This window comes from Eucyclogobius newberryi, unplaced genomic scaffold (assembly GCF_026437365.1).
Source record: "Eucyclogobius newberryi isolate DKJ021-1_F unplaced genomic scaffold, fEucNew1.0.hap1 SCAF_32, whole genome shotgun sequence".
Classification (NCBI taxonomy): Eukaryota; Metazoa; Chordata; class Actinopteri; order Gobiiformes; family Gobiidae; genus Eucyclogobius; species Eucyclogobius newberryi.
Genome location: NW_027315968.1, coordinates 853,104 through 880,614, shown reverse-complemented (window position 1 = coordinate 880,614; position 27,511 = coordinate 853,104). Strand labels below are relative to the sequence as shown.

General features: G+C 50.8%; 23 non-coding genes and 1 pseudogene across 23 annotated transcripts; 16 read left to right on the top strand and 8 right to left on the bottom strand.

Annotated features, from left to right (window-relative positions):
• Nucleotides 1-155: 155 nt before the first annotated feature.
• Nucleotides 156-347, top strand: LOC140375059 (U2 spliceosomal RNA). Its single transcript, XR_011929375.1, has one exon. It is a non-coding gene; the product is annotated as a U2 spliceosomal RNA (small nuclear RNA).
• A 414-nt stretch (nucleotides 348-761) lies between these two features.
• Nucleotides 762-834, bottom strand: trnav-cac (transfer RNA valine (anticodon CAC)). The gene has a single exon. It is a non-coding gene; the product is annotated as a tRNA-Val (tRNA).
• An 81-nt stretch (nucleotides 835-915) lies between these two features.
• trnad-guc (transfer RNA aspartic acid (anticodon GUC)) lies at nucleotides 916-987 on the bottom strand. The gene has a single exon. It is a non-coding gene; the product is annotated as a tRNA-Asp (tRNA).
• A 409-nt stretch (nucleotides 988-1,396) lies between these two features.
• LOC140375071 (U5 spliceosomal RNA) lies at nucleotides 1,397-1,510 on the top strand. The gene has a single exon (XR_011929383.1). It is a non-coding gene; the product is annotated as a U5 spliceosomal RNA (small nuclear RNA).
• Nucleotides 1,511-1,797: 287 nt separating this feature from the next.
• LOC140375064 (U1 spliceosomal RNA) lies at nucleotides 1,798-1,963 on the top strand. Its single transcript, XR_011929378.1, has one exon. It is a non-coding gene; the product is annotated as a U1 spliceosomal RNA (small nuclear RNA).
• Nucleotides 1,964-2,128: 165 nt separating this feature from the next.
• LOC140374932 (U2 spliceosomal RNA) lies at nucleotides 2,129-2,320 on the top strand. Its single transcript, XR_011929254.1, has one exon. It is a non-coding gene; the product is annotated as a U2 spliceosomal RNA (small nuclear RNA).
• Nucleotides 2,321-2,734: 414 nt separating this feature from the next.
• Nucleotides 2,735-2,807, bottom strand: trnav-cac (transfer RNA valine (anticodon CAC)). The gene has a single exon. It is a non-coding gene; the product is annotated as a tRNA-Val (tRNA).
• Nucleotides 2,808-3,163: 356 nt separating this feature from the next.
• trnav-aac (transfer RNA valine (anticodon AAC)) lies at nucleotides 3,164-3,236 on the bottom strand. The gene has a single exon. It is a non-coding gene; the product is annotated as a tRNA-Val (tRNA).
• A 134-nt stretch (nucleotides 3,237-3,370) lies between these two features.
• LOC140375070 (U5 spliceosomal RNA) lies at nucleotides 3,371-3,484 on the top strand. Its single transcript, XR_011929382.1, has one exon. It is a non-coding gene; the product is annotated as a U5 spliceosomal RNA (small nuclear RNA).
• Nucleotides 3,485-3,771: 287 nt separating this feature from the next.
• Nucleotides 3,772-3,937, top strand: LOC140374905 (U1 spliceosomal RNA). The gene has a single exon (XR_011929229.1). It is a non-coding gene; the product is annotated as a U1 spliceosomal RNA (small nuclear RNA).
• Nucleotides 3,938-4,102: 165 nt separating this feature from the next.
• LOC140375065 (U2 spliceosomal RNA) lies at nucleotides 4,103-4,259 on the top strand (annotated as a pseudogene).
• A 413-nt stretch (nucleotides 4,260-4,672) lies between these two features.
• trnav-cac (transfer RNA valine (anticodon CAC)) lies at nucleotides 4,673-4,745 on the bottom strand. The gene has a single exon. It is a non-coding gene; the product is annotated as a tRNA-Val (tRNA).
• Nucleotides 4,746-5,101: 356 nt separating this feature from the next.
• On the bottom strand, nucleotides 5,102-5,174 carry trnav-aac (transfer RNA valine (anticodon AAC)). The gene has a single exon. It is a non-coding gene; the product is annotated as a tRNA-Val (tRNA).
• Nucleotides 5,175-5,308: 134 nt separating this feature from the next.
• LOC140375068 (U5 spliceosomal RNA) lies at nucleotides 5,309-5,422 on the top strand. Its single transcript, XR_011929381.1, has one exon. It is a non-coding gene; the product is annotated as a U5 spliceosomal RNA (small nuclear RNA).
• A 287-nt stretch (nucleotides 5,423-5,709) lies between these two features.
• Nucleotides 5,710-5,875, top strand: LOC140374904 (U1 spliceosomal RNA). Its single transcript, XR_011929228.1, has one exon. It is a non-coding gene; the product is annotated as a U1 spliceosomal RNA (small nuclear RNA).
• Nucleotides 5,876-6,040: 165 nt separating this feature from the next.
• On the top strand, nucleotides 6,041-6,232 carry LOC140374931 (U2 spliceosomal RNA). Its single transcript, XR_011929253.1, has one exon. It is a non-coding gene; the product is annotated as a U2 spliceosomal RNA (small nuclear RNA).
• An 844-nt stretch (nucleotides 6,233-7,076) lies between these two features.
• trnav-aac (transfer RNA valine (anticodon AAC)) lies at nucleotides 7,077-7,149 on the bottom strand. Its single transcript has one exon. It is a non-coding gene; the product is annotated as a tRNA-Val (tRNA).
• Nucleotides 7,150-7,283: 134 nt separating this feature from the next.
• LOC140375067 (U5 spliceosomal RNA) lies at nucleotides 7,284-7,397 on the top strand. Its single transcript, XR_011929380.1, has one exon. It is a non-coding gene; the product is annotated as a U5 spliceosomal RNA (small nuclear RNA).
• A 287-nt stretch (nucleotides 7,398-7,684) lies between these two features.
• On the top strand, nucleotides 7,685-7,850 carry LOC140375051 (U1 spliceosomal RNA). Its single transcript, XR_011929368.1, has one exon. It is a non-coding gene; the product is annotated as a U1 spliceosomal RNA (small nuclear RNA).
• A 165-nt stretch (nucleotides 7,851-8,015) lies between these two features.
• Nucleotides 8,016-8,207, top strand: LOC140374930 (U2 spliceosomal RNA). The gene has a single exon (XR_011929252.1). It is a non-coding gene; the product is annotated as a U2 spliceosomal RNA (small nuclear RNA).
• Nucleotides 8,208-9,049: 842 nt separating this feature from the next.
• trnav-aac (transfer RNA valine (anticodon AAC)) lies at nucleotides 9,050-9,122 on the bottom strand. Its single transcript has one exon. It is a non-coding gene; the product is annotated as a tRNA-Val (tRNA).
• Nucleotides 9,123-9,256: 134 nt separating this feature from the next.
• On the top strand, nucleotides 9,257-9,370 carry LOC140375066 (U5 spliceosomal RNA). The gene has a single exon (XR_011929379.1). It is a non-coding gene; the product is annotated as a U5 spliceosomal RNA (small nuclear RNA).
• Nucleotides 9,371-9,657: 287 nt separating this feature from the next.
• On the top strand, nucleotides 9,658-9,823 carry LOC140374917 (U1 spliceosomal RNA). The gene has a single exon (XR_011929240.1). It is a non-coding gene; the product is annotated as a U1 spliceosomal RNA (small nuclear RNA).
• Nucleotides 9,824-9,988: 165 nt separating this feature from the next.
• Nucleotides 9,989-10,180, top strand: LOC140374929 (U2 spliceosomal RNA). The gene has a single exon (XR_011929251.1). It is a non-coding gene; the product is annotated as a U2 spliceosomal RNA (small nuclear RNA).
• Nucleotides 10,181-27,511: the final 17,331 nt, after the last annotated feature.

The following is a 27,511-nucleotide window of genomic DNA, read 5'->3' as shown; positions in this document are numbered from 1 at the left end:
GTCAGAGGAAAAAAAAAAAAACCCAAAGGGTCGTTTCCATGTACGCCGCTCGCGCTCCGCCCCTCCGCCGGGCGCTTTGCGCGGGCGCCGCTTTGGACCGTTGACGGGAGGGTCAGCGTGGGGAGAGCTCACTGCTCCCCGAACCCATTGTGGGCATCGCTTCTCGGCCTTTTGGCTAAGATCAAGTGTAGTATCTGTTCTTATCAGTTTAATATCTGATACATCCCCTACCCGGGGACCGTATATTAAATTGATTTTTGGACCAGGGAGATGGAATTTGGGGCTTGCTCCGTCCACTCCACGCATCGGCTCGGTATTGCAGTACCTCCGAGAACGGTGCACCTCCTCTCTCAGGTTAAAAAAAGTCATTCAGTTTGTTTTCGCCGTCACGTTACATGCAAATGTGCCATCATACCCTCATGTTAAACGCTTCCTTGCCGTTTGTCTGCTCCGGAAGTGGACACAAATTCTCGGAGACGTTTTGAGTGGAAGGGCTGGATATTTCAAATCTCCCGCCAAAAGCCCTGACTGGAGAAGAGGGGGAGGGAAGGTGAAGTATCTGTTCCTAAACCCAACCCCCTTGGGAGGTAGCCCATTCCACGTAAACCCTTGTGCAAAATAGGCCACCTTTGGAATTTGAGTGGCCCCTTTGTGGAGTACAGTACATGTGACTAGTTGTTTTGTTTTTTTTTGGGGGGGGGTCAAACGCAACACCGACTTTCAAACCCATCCTCGACAAGTAAAGTCTTCGCATGAGGGCGTGCTTCTGCCCGGTTTCGAGCCGGGGACCTTTTGCGTGTGAGGCAAACGTGATAACCGCTACACTACAGAAGCGATAGTGTAGCGCAGGTACGTTGGTGGGACAAGTCCTCAGCGTCAGTGCAACGCTTTCGTGCTGGGTAAAACGCACTTTCTCTCCCCGTCTGGGAATCGAACCCAGGTCTTCCGCGTGACAAGCGGAGATACTGTCCACTATACTAACGAGGACATATGGGGCTGCAGGGGGGCCCCTTTTTTTTTTTTTTTTTTGTGGGGCGTGTGTGTCGGTGTCTTTTTCCCCCGATCTCTGTGATGAAAAGTTTGAAGGACTACGCCGACAATTCCTCCGCTCCTCCCTCTTTTCTAGGAATAAACCATCGAGTTTGGAATGAACCGTGTTAAAGATTGAAGCAAACATAAAAGGAGGCTTAGTTTCTGCCCGGTTTCGAGCCGAGGACCTTTCGCGCGTTAGGCGAACGTGATAACCGCTACACTACAGAAACGACGTGCGAGCCTGTCGTGTCCCTTTTGCCGCGCGACCGCCGATGCAAATGAGCGCTTGAACAGAAGTACACTGCCCGTGATGAAGCCCCGTGTGCCCTCAAGTACTGGACGCCGTGTGGCGCTGCAACGTGGCACTCTTGTTTCTCTTCAGAGCGTATAAATCTTTCGCCTTTTACTAAAGATTTCCGTGGAGAGGGACAACAAGAGATCTTTCCAATTTTTTGATGCCCTGCTTCAATGCGGGGCTTTTCTACCTATGTCTAAAGCAAGCAAGCGGTCATCCTCCAAGAGCAAAGGTTGTGTCTTGTCGGCCTTTAAACATGCCCTTGCGTACCCTCCGTTTGGCATCCCGTGTTCAAGAACTTTAAAAGTAAAAAAGAGTGCTTAGAACGCACAGACTTGCGTGTGTATCGCTGCCGTTTAACCTGGGGCTCAATCGTCGGGTGGAAGCTGGTCCATGCAAATGGCCGGAAGGACCATGCTGCCACATTGCCTCTTCCAGGGCCTGGGCCTTGGCTCGGAGCGGAGCAACTCATACTTACCTGGCAGGGGCGACACCATGATCAGGAAGGTGGTTCACCCAGGGCGAGGCTCGTCCATTGCACAAACAGGATGTGCTGACCCCTGTGAATTCCCCAAATGTGGGAATCTCAACTGCATAATTTCTGGTAGTGGGGGACTGCGTTCGCGCTCTCCCCTCTTGTTTTTTGTCAGAGGAAAAAAAAAAAAACCCAAAGGGTCGTTTCCATGTACGCCGCTCGCGCTCCGGCCCCTCCGCCGGGCGCTTTGCGAGGGCGCCGCTTTGGACCGTTGACGGGAGGGTCAGCGTGGGGAGAGCTCACTGCTCCCCGAACCCATTGTGGGCATCGCTTCTCGGCCTTTTGGCTAAGATCAAGTGTAGTATCTGTTCTTATCAGTTTAATATCTGATACGTCCCCTACCCGGGGACCGTATATTAAATTGATTTTTGGACCAGGGAGATGGAATTTGGGGCTTGCTCCGTCCACTCCACGCATCGGCTCGGTATTGCAGTACCTCCGAGAACGGTGCACCTCCTCTCTCAGGTTAAAAAAAGTCATTCAGTTTGTTTTCGCCGTCACGTTACATGCAAATGTGCCATCATACCCTCATGTTAAACGCTTCCTTGCCGTTTGTCTGCTCCGGAAGTGGACAAAAATTCTCGGAGACGTTTTGAGTGGAAGGGCTGGATATTTCAAATCTCCCGCCAAAAGCCCTGACTGGAGAAGAGGGGGAGGGAAGGTGAAGTATCTGTTCCTAAACCCAACCCCCTTGGGAGGTAGCCCATTCCACGTAAACCCTTGTGCAAAATAGGCCACCTTTGGAATTTGAGTGGCCCCTTTGTGGAGTACAGTACATGTGACTAGTTGTTTTGTTTTTTTTTGGGGGGGGGTCAAACGCGACACCGACTTTCAAACCCATCCTCGACAAGTAAAGTCTTCGCATGAGGGCATGCTTCTGCCCGGTTTCGAGCCGGGGACCTTTTGCGTGTGAGGCAAACGTGATAACCGCTACACTACAGAAGCGATAGTGTAGCGCAGGTACGTTGGTGGGACAAGTCCTCAGCGTCAGTGCAACGCTTTCGTGCTGGGTAAAACGCACTTTCTCTCCCCGTCTGGGAATCGAACCCAGGTCTTCCGCGTGACAAGCTGAGATACTGTCCACTATACTAACGAGGACATATGGGGCTGCAGGGGGGCCCCTTTTTTTTTTTTTTTTTTTTTGGGGCGTGTGTGTCGGTGTCTTTTTCCCCCGATCTCTGTGATGAAAAGTTTGAAGGACTACGCCGACAATTCCTCCGCTCCTCCCTCTTTTCTAGGAATAAACCATCGAGTTTGGAATGAACCGTGTTAAAGATTGAAGCAAACATAAAAGGAGGCTTTGTTTCTGCCCGGTTTCGAGCCGAGGACCTTTCGCGCGTTAGGCGAACGTGATAACCGCTACACTACAGAAACGACGTGCGAGCCTGTCGTGTCCCTTTTGCCGCGCGACCGCCGATGCAAATGAGCGCGTGAACAGAAGTACACTGCCCGTGATGAAGCCCCGTGTGCCCTCAAGTACTGGACGCCGTGTGGCGCTGCAACGTGGCACTCTTGTTTCTCTTCAGAGCGTATAAATCTTTCGCCTTTTACTAAAGATTTCCGTGGAGAGGGACAACAAGAGATCTTTCCAATTTTTTGATGCCCTGCTTCAATGCGGGGCTTTTCTACCTATGTCTAAAGCAAGCAAGCGGTCATCCTCCAAGAGCAAAGGTTGTGTCTTGTCGGCCTTTAAACATGCCCTTGCGTACCCTCCGTTTGGCATCCCGTGTTCAAGAACTTTAAAAGTAAAAAAGAGTGCTTAGAACGCACAGACTTGCGTGTGTATCGCTGCCGTTTAACCTGGGGCTCAATCGTCGGGTGGAAGCTGGTCCATGCAAATGGCCGGAAGGACCATGCTGCCACATTGCCTCTTCCAGGGCCTGGGCCTTGGCTCGGAGCGGAGCAACTCATACTTACCTGGCAGGGGCGACACCATGATCAGGAAGGTGGTTCACCCAGGGCGAGGCTCGTCCATTGCACAAACAGGATGTGCTGACCCCTGTGAATTCCCCAAATGTGGGAATCTCAACTGCATAATTTCTGGTAGTGGGGGACTGCGTTCGCGCTCTCCCATCTTGTTTTTTGTCAGAGGAAAAAAAAAAAAACCCAAAGGGTCGTTTCCATGTACGCCGCTCGCGCTCCGGCCCCTCCGCCGGGCGCTTTGCGCGGGCGCCGCTTTGGACCGTTGACGGGAGGGTCAGCGTGGGGAGAGCTCACTGCTCCCCGAACCCATTGTGGGCATCGCTTCTCGGCCTTTTGGCTAAGATCAAGTGTCCCCTACCCGGGGACCGTATATTAAATTGATTTTTGGACCAGGGAGATGGAATTTGGGGCTTGCTCCGTCCACTCCACGCATCGGCTCGGTATTGCAGTACCTCCGAGAACGGTGCACCTCCTCTCTCAGGTTAAAAAAAGTCATTCAGTTTGTTTTCGCCGTCACGTTACATGCAAATGTGCCATCATACCCTCATGTTAAACGCTTCCTTGCCGTTTGTCTGCTCCGGAAGTGGACAAAAATTCTCGGAGACGTTTTGAGTGGAAGGGCTGGATATTTCAAATCTCCCGCCAAAAGCCCTGACTGGAGAAGAGGGGGAGGGAAGGTGAAGTATCTGTTCCTAAACCCCCTTGGGAGGTAGCCCATTCCACGTAAACCCTTGTGCAAAATAGGCCACCTTTGGAATTTGAGTGGCCCCTTTGTGGAGTACAGTACATGTGACTAGTTGTTTTGTTTTTTTTTGGGGGGGGGGGGGTCAAACGCAACACCGACTTTCAAACCCATCCTCGACAAGTAAAGTCTTCGCATGAGGGCGTGCTTCTGCCCGGTTTCGAGCCGGGGACCTTTTGCGTGTGAGGCAAACGTGATAACCGCTACACTACAGAAGCGATAGTGTAGCGCAGGTACGTTGGTGGGACAAGTCCTCAGCGTCAGTGCAACGCTTTCGTGCTGGGTAAAACGCACTTTCTCTCCCCGTCTGGGAATCGAACCCAGGTCTTCCGCGTAACAAGCGGAGATACTGTCCACTATACTAACGAGGACATATGGGGCTGCAGGGGGGCCCCTTTTTTTTTTTTTTTTTTTTTGGGGCGTGTGTGTCGGTGTCTTTTTCCCCCGATCTCTGTGATGAAAAGTTTGAAGGACTACGCCGACAATTCCTCCGCTCCTCCCTCTTTTCTAGGAATAAACCATCGAGTTTGGAATGAACCGTGTTAAAGATTGAAGCAAACATAAAAGGAGGCTTTGTTTCTGCCCGGTTTCGAGCCGAGGACCTTTCGCGCGTTAGGCGAACGTGATAACCGCTACACTACAGAAACGACGTGCGAGCCTGTCGTGTCCCTTTTGCCGCGCGACCGCCGATGCAAATGAGCGCGTGAACAGAAGTACACTGCCCGTGATGAAGCCCCGTGTGCCCTCAAGTACTGGACGCCGTGTGGCGCTGCAACGTGGCACTCTTGTTTCTCTTCAGAGCGTATAAATCTTTCGCCTTTTACTAAAGATTTCCGTGGAGAGGGACAACAAGAGATCTTTCCAATTTTTTGATGCCCTGCTTCAATGCGGGGCTTTTCTACCTATGTCTAAAGCAAGCAAGCGGTCATCCTCCAAGAGCAAAGGTTGTGTCTTGTCGGCCTTTAAACATGCCCTTGCGTACCCTCCGTTTGGCATCCCGTGTTCAAGAACTTTAAAAGTAAAAAAGAGTGCTTAGAACGCACAGACTTGCGTGTGTATCGCTGCCGTTTAACCTGGGGCTCAATCGTCGGGTGGAAGCTGGTCCATGCAAATGGCCGGAAGGACCATGCTGCCACATTGCCTCTTCCAGGGCCTGGGCCTTGGCTCGGAGCGGAGCAACTCATACTTACCTGGCAGGGGCGACACCATGATCAGGAAGGTGGTTCACCCAGGGCGAGGCTCGTCCATTGCACAAACAGGATGTGCTGACCCCTGTGAATTCCCCAAATGTGGGAATCTCAACTGCATAATTTCTGGTAGTGGGGGACTGCGTTCGCGCTCTCCCATCTTGTTTTTTGTCAGAGGAAAAAAAAAAAAACCCAAAGGGTCGTTTCCATGTACGCCGCTCGCGCTCCGGCCCCTCCGCCGGGCGCTTTGCGCGGGCGCCGCTTTGGACCGTTGACGGGAGGGTCAGCGTGGGGAGAGCTCACTGCTCCCCGAACCCATTGTGGGCATCGCTTCTCGGCCTTTTGGCTAAGATCAAGTGTAGTATCTGTTCTTATCAGTTTAATATCTGATACGTCCCCTACCCGGGGACCGTATATTAAATTGATTTTTGGACCAGGGAGATGGAATTTGGGGCTTGCTCCGTCCACTCCACGCATCGGCTCGGTATTGCAGTACCTCCGAGAACGGTGCACCTCCTCTCTCAGGTTAAAAAAAGTCATTCAGTTTGTTTTCGCCGTCACGTTACATGCAAATGTGCCATCATACCCTCATGTTAAACGCTTCCTTGCCGTTTGTCTGCTCCGGAAGTGGACAAAAATTCTCGGAGACGTTTTGAGTGGAAGGGCTGGATATTTCAAATCTCCCGCCAAAAGCCCTGACTGGAGAAGAGGGGGAGGGAAGGTGAAGTATCTGTTCCTAAACCCAACCCCCTTGGGAGGTAGCCCATTCCACGTAAACCCTTGTGCAAAATAGGCCACCTTTGGAATTTGAGTGGCCCCTTTGTGGAGTACAGTACATGTGACTAGTTGTTTTGTTTTTTTTTGGGGGGGGGGTCAAACGCAACACCGACTTTCAAACCCATCCTCGACAAGTAAAGTCTTCGCATGAGGGCGTGCTTCTGCCCGGTTTCGAGCCGGGGACCTTTTGCGTGTGAGGCAAACGTGATAACCGCTAGACTACAGAAGCGATAGTGTAGCGCAGGTACGTTAGTGGGACAAGTCCTCAGCGTCAGTGCAACGCTTTCGTGCTGGGTAAAACTCACTTTCTCTCCCCGTCTGGGAATCGAACCCAGGTCTTCCGCGTGACAAGCGGAGATACTGTCCACTATACTAACGAGGACATATGGGGCTGCAGGGGGGCCCCTTTTTTTTTTTTTTTTTTTTTGGGGCGTGTGTGTCGGTGTCTTTTTCCCCCGATCTCTGTGATGAAAAGTTTGAAGGACTACGCCGACAATTCCTCCGCTCCTCCCTCTTTTCTAGGAATAAACCATCGAGTTTGGAATGAACCGTGTTAAAGATTGAAGCAAACATAAAAGGAGGCTTTGTTTCTGCCCGGTTTCGAGCCGAGGACCTTTCGCGCGTTAGGCGAACGTGATAACCGCTACACTACAGAAACGACGTGCGAGCCTGTCGTGTCCCTTTTGCCGCGCGACCGCCGATGCAAATGAGCGCGTGAACAGAAGTACACTGCCCGTGATGAAGCCCCGTGTGCCCTCAAGTACTGGACGCCGTGTGGCGCTGCAACGTGGCACTCTTGTTTCTCTTCAGAGCGTATAAATCTTTCGCCTTTTACTAAAGATTTCCGTGGAGAGGGACAACAAGAGATCTTTCCAATTTTTTGATGCCCTGCTTCAATGCGGGGCTTTTCTACCTATGTCTAAAGCAAGCAAGCGGTCATCCTCCAAGAGCAAAGGTTGTGTCTTGTCGGCCTTTAAACATGCCCTTGCGTACCCTCCGTTTGGCATCCCGTGTTCAAGAACTTTAAAAGTAAAAAAGAGTGCTTAGAACGCACAGACTTGCGTGTGTATCGCTGCCGTTTAACCTGGGGCTCAATCGTCGGGTGGAAGCTGGTCCATGCAAATGGCCGGAAGGACCATGCTGCCACATTGCCTCTTCCAGGGCCTGGGCCTTGGCTCGGAGCGGAGCAACTCATACTTACCTGGCAGGGGCGACACCATGATCAGGAAGGTGGTTCACCCAGGGCGAGGCTCGTCCATTGCACAAACAGGATGTGCTGACCCCTGTGAATTCCCCAAATGTGGGAATCTCAACTGCATAATTTCTGGTAGTGGGGGACTGCGTTCGCGCTCTCCCCTCTTGTTTTTTGTCAGAGGAAAAAAAAAAAAACCCAAAGGGTCGTTTCCATGTACGCCGCTCGCGCTCCGGCCCCTCCGCCGGGCGCTTTGCGCGGGCGCCGCTTTGGACCGTTGACGGGAGGGTCAGCGTGGGGAGAGCTCACTGCTCCCCGAACCCATTGTGGGCATCGCTTCTCGGCCTTTTGGCTAAGATCAAGTGTAGTATCTGTTCTTATCAGTTTAATATCTGATACGTCCCCTACCCGGGGACCGTATATTAAATTGATTTTTGGACCAGGGAGATGGAATTTGGGGCTTGCTCCGTCCACTCCACGCATCGGCTCGGTATTGCAGTACCTCCGAGAACGGTGCACCTCCTCTCTCAGGTTAAAAAAAGTCATTCAGTTTGTTTTCGCCGTCACGTTACATGCAAATGTGCCATCATACCCTCATGTTAAACGCTTCCTTGCCGTTTGTCTGCTCCGGAAGTGGACAAAAATTCTCGGAGACGTTTTGAGTGGAAGGGCTGGATATTTCAAATCTCCCGCCAAAAGCCCTGACTGGAGAAGAGGGGGAGGGAAGGTGAAGTATCTGTTCCTAAACCCAACCCCCTTGGGAGGTAGCCCATTCCACGTAAACCCTTGTGCAAAATAGGCCACCTTTGGAATTTGAGTGGCCCCTTTGTGGAGTACAGTACATGTGACTAGTTGTTTTGTTTTTTTTTGGGGGGGGGGTCAAACGCAACACCGACTTTCAAACCCATCCTCGACAAGTAAAGTCTTCGCATGAGGGCGTGCTTCTGCCCGGTTTCGAGCCGGGGACCTTTTGCGTGTGACGCAAACGTGATAACCGCTACACTACAGAAGCGATAGTGTAGCGCAGGTACGTTGGTGGGACAAGTCCTCAGCGTCAGTGCAACGCTTTCGTGCTGGGTAAAACGCACTTTCTCTCCCCGTCTGGGAATCGAACCCAGGTCTTCCGCGTGACAAGCGGAGATACTGTCCACTATACTAACGAGGACATATGGGGCTGCAGGGGGGCCCCTTTTTTTTTTTTTTTTTTTTTGGGGCGTGTGTGTCGGTGTCTTTTTCCCCCGATCTCTGTGATGAAAAGTTTGAAGGACTACGCCGACAATTCCTCCGCTCCTCCCTCTTTTCTAGGAATAAACCATCGAGTTTGGAATGAACCGTGTTAAAGATTGAAGCAAACATAAGGAGGCTTTGTTTCTGCCCGGTTTCGAGCCGAGGACCTTTCGCGCGTTAGGCGAACGTGATAACCGCTACACTACAGAAACGACGTGCGAGCCTGTCGTGCCCCTTTTGCCGCGCGACCGCCGATGCAAATGAGCGCGTGAACAGAAGTACACTGCCCGTGATGAAGCCCCGTGTGCCCTCAAGTACTGGACGCCGTGTGGCGCTGCAACGTGGCACTCTTGTTTCTCTTCAGAGCGTATAAATCTTTCGCCTTTTACTAAAGATTTCCGTGGAGAGGGACAACAAGAGATCTTTCCAATTTTTTGATGCCCTGCTTCAATGCGGGGCTTTTCTACCTATGTCTAAAGCAAGCAAGCGGTCATCCTCCAAGAGCAAAGGTTGTGTCTTGTCGGCCTTTAAACATGCCCTTGCGTACCCTCCGTTTGGCATCCCGTGTTCAAGAACTTTAAAAGTAAAAAAGAGTGCTTAGAACGCACAGACTTGCGTGTGTATCGCTGCCGTTTAACCTGGGGCTCAATCGTCGGGTGGAAGCTGGTCCATGCAAATGGCCGGAAGGACCATGCTGCCACATTGCCTCTTCCAGGGCCTGGGCCTTGGCTCGGAGCGGAGCAACTCATACTTACCTGGCAGGGGCGACACCATGATCAGGAAGGTGGTTCACCCAGGGCGAGGCTCGTCCATTGCACAAACAGGATGTGCTGACCCCTGTGAATTCCCCAAATGTGGGAATCTCAACTGCATAATTTCTGGTAGTGGGGGACTGCGTTCGCTCTCTCCCCTCTTGTTTTTTGTCAGAGGAAAAAAAAAAAAACCCAAAGGGTCGTTTCCATGTACGCCGCTCGCGCTCCGGCCCCTCCGCCGGGCGCTTTGCGCGGGCGCCGCTTTGGACCGTTGACGGGAGGGTCAGCGTTGGGAGAGCTCACTGCTCCCCGAACCCATTGTGGGCATCGCTTCTCGGCCTTTTGGCTAAGATCAAGTGTAGTATCTGTTCTTATCAGTTTAATATCTGATACGTCCCCTACCCGGGGACCGTATATTAAATTGATTTTTGGACCAGGGAGATGGAATTTGGGGCTTGCTCCGTCCACTCCACGCATCGGCTCGGTATTGCAGTACCTCCGAGAACGGTGCACCTCCTCTCTCAGGTTAAAAAAAGTCATTCAGTTTGTTTTCGCCGTCACGTTACATGCAAATGTGCCATCATACCCTCATGCTAACCCTTTAAGCGCCAAAGTCGCAGAAATGCAACTTTACCGTACAAGGAAATTAATGAAATAATAGTAGAAAATGAATCACTTCAGTCATTGGTCGGTTCGGTGCAACTTCCCTTTATTAGCCAGGTATGATCCAGGGCAGATCCGGTAAGGAAAAAAATGGCTGGAGGAAGTACACGTGGCATGCAATTTACAGAAGATTCTGACTCTGAAGGGTATTATCTCCCCGAGAGTGACGATGGATTTCCAAGTGGAGATGAAGGGACTTCGAAACAACGGACAGGTGCAAAGGACAGACGGAGGCGAGGAACCAGTGGAACCAGTGGCTGCAGTAAAACTTGCCCGGTGGATGAGAGCTGGGACATGCTGAGAGAGGTCGAGGTATTTGAGGCATGGATCAAACCTTTTGAAGACCCAGTTGGCTACACAGGAGAGATGGATCTGACGGATGCTAATCCATTTGATATTCTGTCACTCTTTCTGACCGATCAGTTTTGGACTTTCATTACTGATGAGACAAATAGATATGCACATCAGTGTATGGCACCTATGATTCTGAAGACACAAGATTTCTTGAGTGGTATGATGTATCAGTCACCGAAATGAAAGCTTTCTTCGCTTTGCATCTCTCCATGGGCCTTGTTGAGAAACCTGAAATCGAGGATTACTGGGGAACATTTTGGCTTACACAAACGCCTGGATTTGGAAATGTAATGTCAAGAAACAGATTTGAAATCATTCTTTCGTTCTTTCATTTTGTCAACAATAATGATTATGTGAGAACAGGCGAGCCCGGGCACGATAAACTGTTCAAAGTCCGCCCAATAATAGATTTGATTATTCCCAAATTTGCAGCAGTTTACAGTCCAATCAAGGAGCTTTCTTTAGATGAAATGACAATAGCTTTCAAGGGGAGATCTTCACTAAAATGTTACTCTCCGAATAAACCTGACAAATATGGCTATAGAGTGTATGCCCTGAGTGAAAGCTGTTCAGGGTATGTTTTGCGCTGGTCAATGCACACTGGACAGTACAAAAATAATGCAAGCAACATCAGTGCAACACACGCAGTTGTCCGTGAGTTGGTTTCTCCCTTTACGGGCAAAGGACACGAGATTTACATGGACAGTTACTATACCTCGCCTGTAATTGCAAATGAATTAGCAGATTTGGAAACTGGACTGTGTGGGACGGTAAGGATTACCAGGTTGGGGATGCCAAAATGCCTTGGTAAAAGTGTCTTACAGCTGAAAAAAGGAGATGACCCAGTTTTTTGCAGAAAGGGAAAACTCCTGGCTTGTGCTTGGCACGATACTAAACGTCTCACCATGTTGTCCACAGTCCATGGAAATGATTGTGTTCAGAGGAGGATCCGATCCAAGACAGATGACACTGGCTTCCGTGACATCAAAAGACCTGTATGTGTCGACCAGTACAACGCCTACATGGGTGGAGTGGACACTGCTGACCAGAGGATGAAGACATTCCTCTTTCCACACAGGTCCCGGAAATGGTATCATCGCATATTCAATGCCATTATAAGCATAAGTATTGTCAACTCACACATCATATACACCAAATCCACTCCAGGCCCACACAAACCTTTAAAGGTTTACATTCAGAACATTATTGATGCATTACTGGCTGATCACTCCAAAAAACAAGAAAGGCGCTCAAGACCGGAGGGTGAAATGCCACAGAGACTCACAGAGCGTCATTGGCTTTGTCAAGCAGAGGGACGTCCAGACTGCGCCGTGTGCTCTGACCGCTCTCGTACCAAAGGCAGGCGGCAAACAAAGTACAGGTGCCGTCAGTGTGGCGTTGGCCTCTGTGCGGTTCCATGCAACGAGAGATACCATACGCTAAAAAACTTTAAATGCTGTCATTTGGATATGTAAAAGTGCAGGGTACCTTGACCCTGGATGGACATCTTTTCTGTGATGGCTCTCTCCTTTCTTCACTGCTTTCTCCACAACCTGCCTGGCACCAATGATGGATGTATAAGTTGGAAAAATAAAAAAATGAAAAAAATACATAATAAATACCGTGTTTGTCATCATTTGGTCAGAACTTGTAATCAGGGCCCGAGTTTGAAGATGTGAGCAAAAGGGGTGAAAATGGGTTAAAATGTGAAAAAACACCAAAATGAGCAAAATGAAGTAATCCCCCATCATCAGTGCACAGTTTGCCCCCAGAAAAGCACTCCCCTGGGGCCTGGAGGTGATCTGACCACCAGAATATAGTACCATATACCCCTGCTGGACTTAGAAAAAAAACCGAGCTTCCAGCCAATAGTACACTATACCCGAGGGACTCTGTCGTTTTTCGGCAATAGTACACTATACCCGAGGGACTCTGTCGTTTTTCGGCAATAGTACACTATACCCGAGGGACTCTGTCGTTTTTTCGGCAATAGTACACTATACCCGAGGGACTCTGTCGTTTTTCGGCAATAGTACACTATACCCGAGGGACTCTGTCGTTTTTCCGGGCCGTAGTATGAAGTTGTGAGCAAAAGGGGTGAAAATGGGTTAAAATGTGAAAAAACACCAAAATGAGCAAAATGAAATAATCCCCCATCATCAGTGCACTGTTTGCCCCCAGAAAAGCACTCCCCTGGGGCCTGGAGGTGATCTGACCATCATAGTATAGCACCATATGCCCCTGAGGGACTTAGAGTAAAAACCGAAATAGTACACTATACCCGAAAAGACTCTGTCATTTTTCGGCAATAGTACACTATACCCGAGCGACTCTGTCGTTTTTCGGCAATAGTACACTATATACCGTTGGACTTAGTCGTTTTTTGGGCTCGTGGGAATAAGCGTTCAGCTCAAGATTCCCGGGCTAAATCACGCTGCTCGCGAGAAATTCTTACGCTGCTCTCACGCGGAATGTGCAAAATGGTAATGTTGGGAGGGAGGGGCGGGCGTATTTGAGAATGACGTTTTTCGCAATCGAAACAGGTACATTTCCTGGTTGTGCGGCTACCGGGCAAGGAGCTCGTTTGACGGGCACACGAGAACCGCGATCGATGGGCCCCGTTCTGGTTTTATCCAGCTTCCAAGGCTCCTTCACAGCCGTAATGTCAAGTCATGGTTCGGAGGTGCGGAGGTGAGCGTCGGATCACGGAGCCTCTGAATGGAGCCCCGCGCTCCGCGCTCCTCCGGGCTCTAAGCGCCGCTCAGACCCGGCATGAGAGGGTCTATTTTCGGCTTGATTTTACCAGACTCCCGGGCACTTCCAGAAGCTTCCTGTTTGCTCTGATTGCTCGGGGCAGAGCACGGTGTCACGCTGACCACGGGCTGTACGCGGAGGTGAGAGCTGGTTGTAAGGCGGATCACGGAGGCTCTGAATGGAGCCCCGCGCTCCGCGCTCCTCCGGGCTCTAAGCGCCGCTCAGACCCGGCATGAGAGGGTCTATTTTCGGCTTGATTTTACCAGACTCCCGGGCACTTCCAGAAGCTTCCTGTTTGCTCTGATTGCTCGGGGCAGAGCACGGTGTCACGCTGACCACGGGCTGTACGCGGAGGTGACCCGCTCCGTGATCTTAGCGCCGCCCAGACCCAGGGCCATCCACACCGCACACGGCCAGACTTTGCCCGGCCAGGGAGCACCTTCTGCGGGTCGGAGGCTCCGGGTTGGAGCCCCTGGAGCCTGGAGCCCTCACCGGGCCCCGAACTCGGCTGCCGGAGGCAGTGCAGTGCCTCATGGATAAAAGGCACCCAGCCGTCCAACTCGCGTGAGGCGGAGCAGGGATCATCCGTGAATCAACCATGAAAATGGTACAAATCATGGTTCTATGTATACCAGACAAGGAGCTTGGTCTATTGGCACTCAAGACCCGCCATCGTAGGGCCCCATTCTGGTTTTATCCAGCTTCGAAGGCTCCTGCGCACTGCGGGTTTGTTTACATTTTGCGGCTGTGGTTTGCTCCGGCTAACCTCACGCCGGACACGTTGGAAGCGAGGCCGAGACAGAGGTCCCACCAGGCGCGGGGCTTCAGTCTGACTGGCTTCCCCCGCGCCTGGACCCTTGTCTCCGGAGATGGGACCGTCACTCACCCCCGCACTGAAGGACGCGCGGCTTGAAGGATGATGGCTGTGCTTAGCCCCTGTGCCAGGGGCTCTGAGCCAGTCCCCTTCAGCCTCAACGCGTCCGGTGGGAACACAGTCCGGGTCCACTGTCACTCACCCCTGCGCAGAAGGACGCGCGACTTGGAGGATGATGGCTGCGCTTAGCCCCTGGCACAGGGGCTCTGCACCAGTCCCCTTCAGCCTCAACGCGTCCGGTGGAACAACAGTCCAGGCCCACTGTCACTCACCCCCGCACTGAAGGACGCGCGGCTTGGAGGATGATGGCTGCGCTTAGCCCCTGTGCCAGGGGCTCTGAGCCAGTCCCCTTCAGCCTCAACGCGTCCGGTGGGAACACAGTCCGGGTCCATTGTCACTCACCCCTGCGCAGAAGGACGCGCGGCTTGGAGGATGATGGCTGCGCTTAGCCCCTGGCACAGGGGCTCTGCACCAGTCCCCTTCAGCCTCAACGCGTCCGGTGGAACAACAGTCCAGGCCCACTGTCACTCATCCCCGCACTGAAGGACGCGCGGCTTGGAGGATGATGGCTGCGCTTAGCCCCTGTTACAGGGGCTCTGCGCCAGTCTCCTTCAGCCTCAACGCGTCCGACGGAACCACAGTCCGAGCCCATTGTCACTCACCCCCGCGCAGCAGGAGGCGCGGCTTGAAGGATGATGGCTGCGCTTAGCCCCTGGGCCCAAGGGCTCTGCGCCAGTCCCCTTCAGCCTCAACGTGTCCGATGGCTCTGCGCGGGGCGGGGGGCAGGGCCGGCGCATATTTTTGGTCCGACTCCGGTCCCTTCCTCGTCTCTGAGTTTGTCAAATGCAGCTCCTGTCCAGGGCTCACTTTGCTATCAACTGGCTGGTCACCGCCATCGTAGGGCCCCGTTCTGGTTTCATCCAGCTTCGAAGGCTCCTGTGCACTGCGGGGTTGTTGGCATTTGTGGTCCTGATTTGCGCTGGCTCACCCTTACGCTGGACACAGCGCCAGATGATATATTTGGTCCGACTCCGGTCCCTTCCTCGTCTCTGAGTTTGTCAAATGCAGCGCCTGTCCAGGGCTCACTTTGCTATCAACTGGCTGGTCACCGCCATCGTAGGGCCCCGTTCTGGTTTCATCCAGCTTCGAAGGCTCCTGCGCACTGCGGGGTTGTTGGCATTTGTGGTCCTGATTTGCGCTGGCTCACCCTCACGCTGGACACAGCGCCAGATGATATATTTGGTCCGACTCCGGTCCCTTCCTCGTCTCTGAGTTTGTCAAATGCAGCTCCTGTCCAGGGCTCACTTTGCTATCAACTGGCTGGTCACCGCCATCGTAGGGCCCCGTTCTGGTTTCATCCAGCTTCGAAGGCTCCTGCGCACTGCGGGGTTGTTGGCATTTGTGGTCCTGATTTGCGCTGGCTCACCCTTACGCTGGACACAGCGCCAGATGATATATTTGGTCCGACTCCGGTCCCTTCCTCGTCTCTGAGTTTGTCAAATGCAGCTCCTGTCCAGGGCTCACTTTGCTATCAACTGGCTGGTCACCGCCATCGTAGGGCCCCGTTCTGGTTTCATCCAGCTTCGAAGGCTCCTGCGCACTGCGGGGTTGTTGGCATTTGTGGTCCAGAGCCCCGGCTCTAAATTAAACCTGTTACCCTAGTAGGCCGGCCTCCGGGTCCCCCTCTCTTCTTCTGGGGAGAGTGGGGGGTGGCTCTGGAGGTGCTCCGGGGGCTCCAGGGGGTGCCCGGCGGAGGCCATGCCCAGCCAGAGTGGCCCTTCCCCGGGCATAGTCTGGGGAGAGTGGGGGGTGGCTCTGGGGGTGCTCCGGGGGCTCCAGGGGGTGCTCGGCGGAGGCCATGCCCAGCCAGAGTGGCCCTTCCCCGGGCATAGTCTGGGGAGAGTGGGGGGTGGCTCTGGAGGTGCTCCGGGGGCTCCAGGGGGTGCTCAGTGGAGGCCATGCCCAGCCAGAGTGGCCCTTCCCCGGGCAGAGTCTGGAGGAGTGGGGGGTGGCTCTGGAGGTGCTCCGGGGGCTCCAGGGGTTCCAGGGGGTGCTCAGCGGAGGCCATGCCCAGCCAGAGTTGCCCTTCCCCGGGGTGAGTCTGGAGGAGTGGGGGGTGGCTCTGGAGGGGCTCCAGGGGTTCCAGGGGGGTGCTCGGCGGAGGCCATGCCCAGCCAGAGTGGCCCTTCCCCGGGGTGAGTCTGGAGGAGTGGGGGGTGGCTCTGGAGGTGCTCCGGGGGCTCCAGGGGGTGCTCGGCGGAGGCCATGCCCAGCCAGAGTGGCCCTTCCCCGGGCATAGTCTGGGGAGAGTGGGGGGTGGCTCTGGAGGTGCTCCGGGGGCTCCAGGGGGTGCTCAGTGGAGGCCATGCCCAGCCAGAGTGTCCCTTCCCCGGGCAGAGTCTGGAGGAGTGGGGGGTGGCTCTGGAGGTGCTCCGGGGGCTCCAGGGGTTCCAGGGGGTGCTCAGCGGAGGCCATGCCCAGCCAGAGTGGCCCTTCCCCGGGGTGAGTCTGGGGAGAGTGGGGGGTGGCTCTGGAGGTGCTCCGGGGGCTCCAGGGGGTGCTCAGCGGAGGCCATGCCCAGCCAGAGTGGCCCTTCCCCGGGCAGAATCTGGGGAGAGTGGGGGGTGGCTCTGGAGGTGCTCCGGGGGCTCCAGGGGGTGCTCAGTGGAGGCCATGCCCAGCCAGAGTGGCCCTTCCCCGGGGTGAGTCTGGAGGAGTGGGGGGTGGCTCTGGAGGAGCTCCAGGGGTTCCAGGGGGTGCTCGGCGGAGGCCATGCCCAGCCAGAGTGTCCCTTCCCCGGGCAGAGTCTGGAGGAGTGGGGGGTGGCTCTGGAGGTGCTCCGGGGGCTCCAGGGGTTCCAGGGGGTGCTCAGTGGGGGCCATGCCCAGCCAGAGTGGCCCTTCCCCGGGCAAAGTCTGGTCGTGTGCGGGGTGGATGATCCCTGCTCCGCCTCACGCGAGTTCGAGACCGGCTGGGTGCCCTTTTATCCATGAGGCACTTCACTGCCTCCGGCAGCCGAGTTCGGGGCCCGGTGAGGGCTCCAGGCTCCAGGGGCTCCGACCCGGAGCCTCCGACCCGCAGAAGGTGCTCCCTGGCCGGGCAAAGTCTGGCCGTGTGCGGGGTGGATGATCCCTGCTCCGCCTCACGCGAGTTCGAGACCGGCTGGGTGCCCTTTTATCCATGAGGCACTGCACTGCCTCCGGCAGCCGAGTTCGGGGCCCGGTGAGGGCTCCAGGCTCCAGGGGCTCCGACCCGGAGCCTCCGACCCGCAGAAGGTGCTCCCTGGCCGGGCAAAGTCTGGCCGTGTGCGGGGTGGATGATCCCTGCTCCGCCTCACGCGAGTTCGAGACCGGCTGGGTGCCCTTTTATCCATGAGGCACTGCACTGCCTCCGGCAGCCGAGTTCGGGGCCCGGTGAGGGCTCCAGGCTCCAGGGGCTCCGACCCGGAGCCTCCGACCCGCAGAAGGTGCTCCCTGGCCGGGCAAAGTCTGGCCGTGTGCGGGGTGGATGATCCCTGCTCCGCCTCACGCGAGTTCGAGACCGGCTGGGTGCCCTTTTATCCAAGAATCAACTGGAGTGTGGAGCTTCTACGGGCCTCCAGGGGCACTGCCGACCCAGAGCTGTGCCCCGGCTTCAGTTCTCTGTATCTCAGGAAGTTTTTTATTTATACATTTATTTCATCCATAATCTCTGGCGCCTAAAGGGTTAACAATAGGTCGGGATCTAGATGAGTCTTTTTCAGAAGAGGTTTAATGACGTCATGTTTGAAGGACGTGGAACATAAGCACTTTCTATAGAAGTATTTATTATATTAAGAATAGGGTCTATAATTAGGGGGAGAATGTCTTTGAGGAGCTTGGAATGGGGTCTAGGACACAAGTGGAGCTTTTAGAGGACATAAGGGCTGAAGTTCTCTCTCTTAATCAACAGCTGAGCATTTCTAAATTTACTGGTGGATTTATATGTGACACTAGTTTTACAGTTTGGGCTTGTTCAGGGCGAATAGTGGGAGTCATTTCATCTCATTTATCTCTGATTGTTTTTATTTTATAGTTGAAAAATAGAAGGAAATCAGAGCGGACAGAAGCTTGGAGTGAGGGCACTACTTGGGCGGCAGTAGCTCAGTGGTAGAGTGCTCGTCTTCTGATCCAAAGGTCGGCGGTTCCAGATCCACTGGCCCGCAGGTTGGCGGTGCGATTGCAGCTGCCTCATGTAAATACTGCCATTGTGTCCTTGGGCAAGACACTTAACCCAACTCGCCCCCCAGTGTCTGTCTGAGTGAATGGGTGACTGGTTCCTTGATGTAAAGCGCTTTGAATACCTTGACAGTAGAAAAGCGCTATATAAATGTGACTGCGCTGTGACTGTTAGCCTTTTGGCTTAGATCAAGTGTAGTATCTTTACTATATTTGGTTTTAGTTTGGGGTGAGACAGCGGTCACCTCTGGGGTCAACCTGGGGTTTGCCTTTGTGGCACTCACCTTTGGCCTCAGAGGATAAATTGTACCGTTTTGTTAATTGTAACTTTTGGTTATATTTTTTCAGCACTTTAAGGCACCCCAGCACTTTATTGTTCGTAAGTGCAATCTTAACTGGTTTTAGCTGCACATATTTATTTTTTAATTGGTTTTAAGCTAATTTTAGTGAATTTTAGTTGGTTTTAAGCTGTTGGTGCCCCCAGAATGTCGGCCTCCCATGCCGGCAGGAGGAGGCACCACAGCGTGCGCTTCACCCTGAAGGAGGTGTCTGGAAAAGTCCAAACGTGAAAACTGTGGTACTTTTCCAGACACCTCGTCCAGAAAGCTCTGAATTTCAAAGCCGATGACCTGAACTGTATCTTGACCCTGCCTTTCAACAAAGACTTTGATGTGAGCTTTCGCTCTGCGATCATTCTGAAAGAATTCTGCACAGTGAAAGGCCGGGCTATTAAGGTCAGAGATGTGGACGGCATTTGGACAGGCAGCTTGAGGGTCCCCATTCAACAATGGCAGGACCCTCGGTTGGGAGACAACTGGGGCTATATTCACTACCAAGGACAACCCAAGCTCTGCCGGTGGTGTGGGGAGCATGGGCACTGTGACAGAGCTGCTTAGTCAACACCGGCACTGAGGGCACGGCACCGCGCGCTCCCGTATCTCTGTTGCACGTCACTAACCGCGTGAATGTTTAAACCAGCCGGGATGAGCTGGTGTCACAAGCCGGCGCCTTTACCTTTCACTTTCCCCATGTCGTACAGTATTTTCCACCATTTCGGTGGGATCCAAGGTGCAAACTTGGTCCCGCCGAGAGCCCTATAGCCCCCATAGCTCCCGCTGATTGGCCAAACAGAGGCAAAGGTACGGGGCGCATTTTTATCGTACAGTTGCACGCGGTAGGAATGATCATGTGATCATAGGGGTTTATTTTTTAGTGTTTTGTTATTTACTTGCAGTAGAGCTTCCCATTCAGCGAAGGAATGGTGGAGTAATGTTTTGATTTATTTGGGGTATATTTTTTATATATTAATTTGGGGAAAATTGTGTTCATTTTATAACAGTATTTTGATTGGGTAATATATGCCCGTGGGAGGGGCATAAGAGTATTTAAGCAGGGCTGTTGTGTGGAGGCAGAGCTGGAAGCACCTGGGCATGTTTTGTCTCATTTTTTTTGGCACTTTGTAAATAGCTCGAGGTTTTGTTTATTCTGCTTCACTTTTTGCACTAAATACATCACGGAAAACTGTATTTTTGACTCGGCCATAGTATTTTTTTGACGAGCCCACAACATGGAGGCTTGCACACAAGTGGTCTGCGGTAAGTGTAGAGAAAATGAGGACGCATTCGAGGAATGTACCAATGGCAAAAGGTCACCTCTTCAGAGACTGCCCAAAATCAGCAACATTTACAAGGTCCTCCATAACGGCCTCTTTTAACTGGACTTTAACCATTTTATTCTATTTTATTGTAAACATTTTTTAGTCTTTTAAAATGTTATACCTGTTTTTTTAATCATACTCATGGCGATCACACCCTCTACAATCAATGTGAGAAGTGTAGAGTTCTATAAGTACTGTTTCAAAACCATGCATCCTAGAGAGAAGGGCTTCACCTGGTTCAGTGGTGATGGCACCGGAGCCTCTCACATTGACTACGTTTTTACCAGGGACTGCCCACCTACCGAAGCTAGATTGACCCCTGTTTTCTTTTCCGATCACGTGATGCTTTCCTGCACTCTGTCACTGTCCTCGGGTTTGACTTCAGGAAGTGGTCTGTGGAAGTTGAACTGCTCCCTGTTAAACGATGCTGACATCGTCAGTCAGTACAGGGAGCAGTTCAAGGACTGGCAGACCCTTCAAGACTTACATGAGACACGAGCACACTGGTGGGAGATGGTCAAATCTAGGACTAGGACTTTTTTTAGACACATGGGGAAAAAGAAAAAGAAAATAGCCGCATGTTGGGACTGCAGAAGCGGCTACAAAGATATTTTAACTTGATAAAAGAAGTTGATTTTAATGAAGAAATAAAAGAGATCAGACCTATCTGAAATAAAAAGTAAAGGAATCATTTTAAATCTCTACAGTACCAAAGAAATTAATGAAACCGTCTGCCACACTTCTTAACTCCATCGAAAATATTTGATCAGACAGTGAGCTTTTAACCCGCATTTTAACAGTTTGATATAGTTTTATTATAAACTTATTTTATTATTTTAAAATGACATACCCGTTTTTAATCATACTCATGGCGATCACACTTACTACAATCAATGTGAGAAGTGAAGAGTCTAGAGTGTTTGATCCTGTATTGACTCTTAACCTTGATGTGTTTTCATTACATTTTTAAATCACTTCAGGAACTGGGAGGAGTTGTGGCCACACACACATCCATTAGGAGTGGCTCTAACCAAAATACCCCTAGATGACTGGCAGCACTGTGGTGAGAGACCGGACACTTTTGACATACCCATCAGCCATTTTACCACCGCTGTTTTAATAGATAATTCATTTATTGAAGGAAGGTTTTTATTGTTCATGTGCATTGCAGCATCTCTGGGAACGTTGCACCTCCACTTTCAGGTCAAACATTCAGCCTTCTTTTTTGTCTTCCTTTTCGACCGTTTTAACATTACATTCCAAAAAGTGTGCCATCATAAAGTCATGTTAAATACTCTGTGCCGTGGTGGTTTGGAGTCAGACTGTACTGTGCAGTACACTTTATATGGACACGTGTGGAGCTGTGTGCGTTCTGACAGTGGATTGATCAACACATTCTGCTGCATCAGTCTTTTCTCATTTTGTTTCTATATTTGATCTTTTGATTAGGTTTTAATGCCCTGAACATGAAAGGATGCTACTCGTATATTTAGAAAGACACAAAACAGAAGAAAAAAATACTGGAAAACCAAAAGGATTAATTGCAAAAACACAAGATGGACTCACCAAAAATGAAAGGGCCTACGACTCCCCACATCACTATGCTCTTCTGCCATAATCCAATATCCATTTTTAGTACCTTATGAAGTAAACGTACTAAAACAAATACTTTATGCAGGTTTGTTATCAATCCCGAGAGTTTGAACCAAACATGGGTTTCCCAAACATGCCCGTCTGAAATCAACAACACAAACGTATAGAGTATGTATGTCTATATAAATGCCAATGCCATTCTGTTGTCACTATCATCATCGTAATAAGAGAATATGGACTTCTCGAAGCCTCTTTTCACCTCTAGTTATGACTGGACATCATCTGATGAATTTTCCGCTACACTACAGAAACAAGACCCAAGATGGCAATGGAAGGGATTTCCTGTGAGGAAATCCTTGGTAGGACAAGTTTAAGCCCGATTGCAAACCTTTCCTGGTTTGTAAAACATAATTCATCTCCCTGTCTGGGACTTGTCTTGTGCATGACAAGCGAAGATACTGTCCACTATACTAACGAGTACATAAGAGAAAAAGTATGAAATGTTTTTCATCTTGACAGTTTTCATCCCGGCCACAGGGTTAAATTCATTGATCTCTTTGATGTAAAGTTAGAAGAACTACACCAACAATTAAGCCATTTACAAGACCCTTTGAGGATGCAGAACGTCTAGATTTGCTGCCAAGGCTTGGTTTCTCATAAAAGATCATCAAATTGTGTTGGGCAGGGCCAAAAACACAGAGCCTAACCACATGCTGAATGCAGAGCACATCGCACTGGGCTCCGCAGGCTGCCTCCATTCCAAGAGGACAAGGAGAACGCCACAAAGCAAAGAGGAAGTATAGGAGGAGATGACCAATTATTCTATTTTGATTTCTTATTGGTGCCCGTCACGTCAGTATCGCCAAGTCTCTTTTTAGTTCCAACATTAAAGTCCATCATTCATAAAGGAGCTCAGCGCGTTGTGTGAGGCAGAGCTACATGCGGAGGATGGTGGATTGTGGGCTTAATTGAGGGTAGTTTGGAGGCAGTGGGGATCAAGGAGGTGTAGCCGCCCTGCACGGCAGAACATTTCCCGACTCCTGCCACCCGCTCACCGCGTCCAGCTGAGGATTCACGCTGGCCGTGCATGGCAGTGCGCTCCCCGGCCTCTGCGTTTTGTGCCTCACCGGAAGACACTTTCCCTCTGGCTTTTTGAGCCGCTGGTCCACCTGTCCTCTCTTACCACAGTCAGAAACGAGCTTAGGATCACCACCCGGAGCCCGAGAGATGTCCCCCCCCTTTGGAGGTAAGGTGCAGGGCCTGTTCCGCGCCCATCCTCCTCCCGGGTTCAGCCTCGGCCTCCACAGGTCCAGGAGGTAGACCCTCACGGGTCCCACCCTCCGGTCAGGAGGAGCAGTGGACACTGGTTGTCCTGCCTCTACCTTCCCAGACGCCAGCGCTGTGTTGGAAACCTGCTCCTGTGACACCCCCACCACCCACGCCATCCACTTCTTAGACTGAGAGCTCAATTTCAGGCACGTTCCAGGCACCACCACCACTCCTCCAGCCTCTCTATCGTCCCCACCAGCGTTCTCCTTGTCCTCCTCCATGTCACCCGCACCACATGGTTAAAATGTCTGAACATGCGGCACTCTCTGTATTTCAGAGCCCTCTGCGCGAGAATGAAGACATCCCCTACACACCCGCTCTATCGTGAATTACCAACGTCACATGATGTCTGGGTCTCTGTCTCTGGGTGGAATCTGCATGTCCTCCCCGTGGGTTCTCTCCGAGTCTCCGGCATCCACCCACCATCCAAACGCATGCATGTGTGAAATTAAAAGTGTTGTATAAGACAAGACAGATGAGTCTGAAATGGAGGATGAGAGAGAAGGGAGGACATGCAGTAAATTGTCGGAGTCGGAATCCAAACTCACGACACTGTGCCGACTGCACATGGAGCCTGACATAGCATCCTTTAACAGCACACTGAACCCAATCAAACGATCAAAAATGTTAACAAAAATGAGAAGAATAAACATTGAACATCAAAACAAAATGTTGTGGTATAAAATGCATTATATTCATCATACAGAGGGAAACATAAGAGGGGATTAGCTATACTGATTGCAAACCCAATAGCTTTAAAACAGCGTTCTTGAACGCAAAGACAAAGAGGGCAGATATTTACTGATTAAAGGAAGTATGAAAGGAAAGGTTTTTGCCCTGATGAATGTGTGTGCTCCACCAGGGAGTGACATCATCTTCTATACGGATATTATGCACCTGATTGTAAACCACTCTGAGGGAACCCCAAGTTGTGGCGGCGATTGGAATTTCCGCATCCAACCTACATTGTACTTGACAACTTTGAAAGGCACTGGAGGAAAAATAAACTTGAAGTTCCATAAATGAATGAAGGTTATCGGAGCGAGTGAAATCTGGAGGGAGATGAACCCTTTATGTATGCCAACATACCCAATTTTCTAATCGACATGCAATTTACTACAGAATAGACTTCATTTTCAAGAGATCTAAAATGACTGAAGCAGATAGAGGCACAATAGACCTAAGCGATCATGCTCTACATTTCTGTAGATTTGGAGGAAAGACAAAAAAAACACACTGGAGGTTCAATGCAGCTGCTTAATGACCCTTTGTTTAAGGACAAAATGTCCAACAACATTAAGACTTATCTGGGCAAAATTAGACATTTTCCCACCCACACTTTGGGATTTGTTTGTTGTGGGATTCTCCAGATGTTAAGTGGATTCAAATTAGTTTTCCACAAGATGCTCAGAGACATGGCACGGCAGCCAATGTGGGCGGAGCGACTTGAGGGGACGCTTCCAAAGCAGTCTTGAGAGGACAAATTATAGCCATAGCCTCTGAAAAAAAGAAACAAAAGGGAGCAAAAGCTAAAAGATCTGCAAGAAAGTTTAAAATTGCTGGAGGAAAACCTTGCCAAAAATGGGTGTCTTAAAATGCTACAAGAAACTAAAAAGATGAGAAATTAATGATCAGACTTCACACAAAATAGCTAAGAAAATGCTCTTTTCCAAACAATGATTATGAGAGTGGATCAATATTTTCTAAATTACCATCTTGAAAACTAACAACTGAAAAAACATGGGACAGGTAAAGTTATGTAATCTTCAGCACTTGAAACCTTCTTTAAAAAAACCTTTCAAAATTTCCAGACAAGAAGAAAGTATACATTCCTTTCTGGACACAATTTGCCTGTGAAGCTGAAATGACAGGGAAATACAAGGCACAATCAAAAGATTAAAAGAACCAAACATCGACAGGAGCAATGGGTTCACTTCAGAGTGGTATTTAACCTGCTGCAGACGATGTATTTGACCAAACCAGAAATTTAAATACCCAACGTGATTCATTTTTTCAAGAAGTTTGTACATTTAATTTTATCCAGACATTGAACCAACAAACTGAGATTCTCCCTTACTGGCTCTGACCTTTGGCACAAAAAAACTCTTTGATATTAAAGTGTGGTACTTCATAGAGACCCATCAACAATTCTGGAGAAACATTATACCCCTCTTTATACTTTGTTAAATAAAAATATCTGGAAACATTGAACTTTTTACCCTATTTATGTTAAAGGATTGAAACTATAAATTGCATATTTTGCCCTGATTTCTCCATCCGTCCCAGATTCTTCGATTTTCATCCACAACCGGCTGTTTGATGAGTGGAATAAAACAATCTCTAGATTTATATGGCAAGGGAAAAACGCTGTACAGTGAACCCTCGTTTATCTCGGGGGTCACGTTCCAAAACGAACCCGCAACAGGCTAAATCCGCGAAGTAGAAACCTATATATTTTTTAGTTATTATACAATGAAATACTCCATAAAACATTGAAGCTCACGCTCGCTCTCACCGGCCTCGCAAACTTCAATTTGGCAAGCGGTTTTACGTACGTGTCCATATGAATCCATAACGTTATTGACACAGGTAGAGAAGACGCAGAGAGACTGTTTAGCCAATCAGAATGCAGAACACAATGCATGATGCAAATCCACGAAGCAGCGAGAGCGTGAAAAGTGAACCGCGTTATAGCGAGGGATCACTGTACATGATTTAAAACTTTACAATTATCAAAAGAAAAAGGAGGCGGAGTTTACCTATGAAAAAATACTTTATTTCAGCTCAAATCAGAGCGTTGCTGGTGTGACTCAGAATATGAAGCTCAATGGTCTTATACTGAGAGTCATGTGGTGCCGGGGGTTCCTGTACAGGTCTTATACTGAGAGTCATGTGGTGCCGGGGGTTCCTGTACAGGTCTTATACTGAGAGTCATGTGGTGCCGGGGGTTCCTGTACAGGTCTTATACTGAGAGTCATGTGGTGCCGGGGGTTCCTGTACAGGTCTTATACTGAGAGTCATGTGGTGCCGGGGGTTCCTGTACAGGTCTTATACTGAGAGTCATGTGGTGCCGGGGGTTCCTGTACAGGTCTTATACTGAGAGTCATGTGGTGCCTGAGGTTCCTGTACAGGTCTTATACTGAGAGTAATGTGGTGCCGGGGGTTCCTGTACAGGTCTTATACTTAGAGTCATGTGGTGCCTGAGGTTCCTGTACAGGTCTTATACTGAGAGTCATGTGGTGCCGGGGGCTCCTGTACAGGTCTTATACTGAGAGTCATGTGGTGCCGGGGGTTCCTGTACAGGTCTTATACTGAGAGTCATGTGGTGCCGGGGGTTCCTGTACAGGTCTTATACTGAGAGTCATGTGGTGCCGGGGGTTCCTGTACAGGTCTTATACTGAGAGTCATGTGGTGCCTGAGGTTCCTGTACAGGTCTTATACTGAGAATAATGTGGTGCCGGGGGTTCCTGTACAGGTCTTAAACTTAGAGTCATGTGGTGCCTGAGGTTCCTGTACAGGTCTTATACTGAGAGTCATGTGGTGCCGGGGGTTCCTGTACAGGTCTTATACTGAGAGTCATGTGGTGCCGGGGGTTCCTGTACAGGTCTTATACTGAGAGTCATGTGGTGCCGGGGGTTCCTGTACAGGTCTTATACTGAGAGTCATGTGGTGCCGGGGGTTCCTGTACAGGTCTTATACTGAGAGTAATGTGGTGCCAGAGGTTCCTGTACAGGTCTTATACTGAGAGTAATGTGGTGCCTGAGGTTCCTGTACAGGCCTTATACTGAGAGTCATGTGGGGCCGGGGGTTCCTGTACAGGTCTCATACTGAGAGTCATGTGGTGCCGGGGGTTCCTGTACAGGTCTCATACTGAGAGTCATGTGGTGCCGGGGGTTCCTGTACAGGTCTTATACTGAGAGTCATGTGGTGCCGGGGGTTCCTGTACAGGTCTTATACTGAGAGTCATGTGGTGCCGGGGGTTCCTGTACAGGTCTTATACTGAGAGTAATGTGGTGCCGGGGGTTCCTGTACAGGTCTTATACTGAGTCATGTGGTGCCTGAGGTTCCTGTACAGGTCTTATACTGAGAGTCATGTGGTGCCGGGGGTTCCTGTACAGGTCTTATACTGAGAGTCATGTGGTGCCGGGGGTTCCTGTACAGGTCTTATACTGAGAGTCATTTGGTGCCGGGGGTTCCTGTACAGGTCTTATACTGAGAGTCATGTGGTGCCTGAGGTTCCTGTACAGGTCTTATACTGAGAGTCATGTGGTGCCGGGGGTTCCTGTACAGGTCTTATACTGAGAGTCATGTGGTGCCGGGGGTTCCTGTACAGGTCTTATACTGAGAGTCATGTGGTGCCGGGGGTTCCTGTACAGGTCTTATACTGAGAGTAATGTGGTGCCAGAGGTTCCTGTACAGGTCTTATACT